The sequence below is a fragment of the Acomys minous genome, assembly GCF_964271855.1.
Source record: "Acomys minous genome assembly, chromosome: 7".
Lineage (NCBI taxonomy): Eukaryota > Metazoa > Chordata > Mammalia > Rodentia > Muridae > Acomys > Acomys minous.
The window spans coordinates 29,577,501-29,580,490 of record NC_140488.1 but is presented as its reverse complement, the minus strand read 5'-3'; positions in this window follow the sequence as shown (position 1 = coordinate 29,580,490).

Below are 2,990 nucleotides of genomic sequence, written 5' to 3'. Positions count from 1 at the left end.
CTTAAGGTTTTTTCAGGCTGATTTACGGCAATAATGCCTTTGAAATTAGGGGAAATGAGTAAGCAACCCAGGGATAGCATTTGTGGTCCATTTTCTAAATGTTGAGAAATTCCATGTTTAATAGGAGTCCTGTGTGGGACAGTCTGAACTGCTGGACCAATTGGGATCAGAAGCTTTTTACAACACTGCCCGGGAAGCTGTTCAATTCTGATGGGTAACAGCAACTGAGGCACCTGGGCCTGGAACATGGAGGATGCATGTAAGTATCCAATATGCTGAGAAGAATGAATCTTGTCAGGTCTGATCCAACATCAATGTCTGATTCTTTTGTTCTGAAAACATAATTTCTCACAAGCATTGTACAGTTCTAACTTTATAATTGTATGAGGTGTGTGGGATGACAGAACAATTAAGGCTGGTTCTCTGCTCATTGTATGAGCAGAAGTAAGACATCTGTAAATCTTCCTTCACACCATACTAAGAATGGCCTCTAATGATAAGTTACAAAGAATCTGTGACCATCATGAAGCCTTGTCTATGCATAGACATTTGTATCTTTGCCAATCTCAGAGTTATTCCCATGTAGTGGGATTAGCAATATAAATTACCTGCTTGTTCTGCAGTTTGAATTCTTTACATCTTAATTTCATTCCCTCCCTCATCCCCTCCCAATCCCATCCCCTCCCTCATCCCCTTATCCTCTTTCCCTAGTCCTTAGAAAGGAGAGCCCTCCTTTGCTATCATTTGATATCAGCCTATCCAGTGTCCTCTGTACTACCTGTAACCTCTTCCTCTGTGGCCTGACAAGGCCACCTTGCTGGGGGGAATTGAACAACATTATGAGGCCTGAGTCCGTGTCAGAAGTAGTCCCTACTCCCCATATTGTGGAACCCACAAAGAGACTGTGCTGCCTATCTACTCCATCTGAGAAAAAGCCTAGGTCCACATCCTACATGGACCTTGGTTGGCACATCAGTCTCTGTACTGTAATGTGGTTATCCTGAATAAAGTGGCTAGCATCTGCTTATGAGTAAGAATATGCCATGTGTGTCTTTTTGGGTCTGAGTTACCTCACTAAGGATGGTTGTCTCAAGTTCCATTCATCTGCCTGCAAATTTTAATTTTTTTTGTTTTTTGTAGCTGAATATTATTTCATTGTACAAATGAACCACAGTTTCTATATCCATTCTTCAGTGGAGGGACATCTAGGTTGTTTCCAGATTCTGGCTACTATGAACAAGGCTGCTATGAACATAGTTGAGCAAATGTTCTTGCTGTATGATGAACCCTCTTTAGGATATATGTCTAGGAGTGGTATGGCTGGGTCTTGAGATAGACTTATTCCCAATTTCCTGAGCTAGGGACAGATTGATTTCCAAAATGATTGTCCAAGTTTGCACTCCCACCAGCAATGGAGGAGTGTTCCCCCCTTTTCCTTGCCAGTATGTGCTGTCAGTTGAATTTTTGGTCTTAGTCATTATGATGTGTGTAAAATGGAATCTCAGAGCCAATTTTGATTTGCACTTCCCTGATGACAAGGGATGTTGAGTATTTCTTCAAGTGTTTCTTAGCCATTTGATATTCCTTTATTGAGAATTCTCTATTTAGCTCTGTACCCCAAATTTAAATTGGGATATTTGGCTTGGTGCTGTTTAATTTCTTGAACTCTTTATTTATTTTGATGTTAGCCCTTTGTCAGATGTAAGGTTAGTGAGGATCTTTGCTTGGTCTGTAGGATGTCACTTTGTTTTGTTGACTGTTTCCTTTGCCTTACAGAAGCTTTTCAGTTACATGAGGTCCCATTTATTAATTGTTGATCTTAGAACCTGGGCTGTTGGTGTTCTGTTCAGGAAGTTGTCTCCTGTGCCAATGACTTCAAAGCTCTTCCCCAACTTTTCTTCTAACAGATTTAGGTGTCCGGTTTGAAGTTGAGGTTTTTAATCCATTTGGAGTTTAGTTTTGTTCATGGTGATAAATATGGTTCTATTTGCATTTTTCTGCATGTAGCCATCCACTTAAACCAACACCACTTGTTGAAGATGCTATCTTTTTTCACATTGTATTGATTTGGCTTCTTTGTCAAAAATCAAATGTTCATAGAGGTGGGGTTTATTTCTGGGTTTCCTATTTGATTTCACTGATCAACCAGACTATTTCCAAGGCAGTACCATACAATTTTTATTACTGTTGCTCTATAGTACAGCTTGAGATCCAGGATGGAGATTCTTCCAGAAGATCTTTTATTGTGCAGAATTGTATTAGATATTCTGGAATTTTTTTCTATATTAAGTTGATAATTGATCTTTCAAGATCTGTAAAGAATTGTCTTGGAATTTTGATGGGAATTGCAATGACTCTATAAATCGCCTTTGGTAAGATGGACATTTTTACTATGTTGATTCTCCCAATCCATGAACATGGGAGGTCTTTGATCTTCTGATATCTTCTTCTTTCTTTCTTTGGAGCCTTTCAGTTTTTTTTCATATAATTCTTTCACTAGTTTGGTTAGAGTTAAACCAAGATACTTTATAACTTTTGTGGTTATCATGAATACTGTAGTTTCCCTTATTTCTTTCTCTGTGCATTTGTCATTTGTGTAGAGCAGGGCTACTGATTTTTTTTTTGAGTTGACTTTGTATCCAGCCACTTTGATGAAGGTGTTTATAAGCTGCAGAAGTTCCTTGGTAGAATATTTAGGTTCACTTATGTATACTATCATATCACCCACAAATAGTGATAGTTTGACTTCTTCCTTTCCTATTTGAATCTCCTTGATCTCCTTTAATTGACTTATTGATCTAGATAGAACTTCAAGTACTATATTGAAGAGATATGGAGAGAGTGGACAGCCTTGTCTTGTCCCTGATTTCAGTGGAATTTATTTAAGTTTCTCTCCATTAATTAGATATTGGTTATAGGCTTGCTGTATATTGCCTTTATTATGCTGTACATGCCTTTAATCCTGCTCTCTCCAAGACTTTAAACATGAA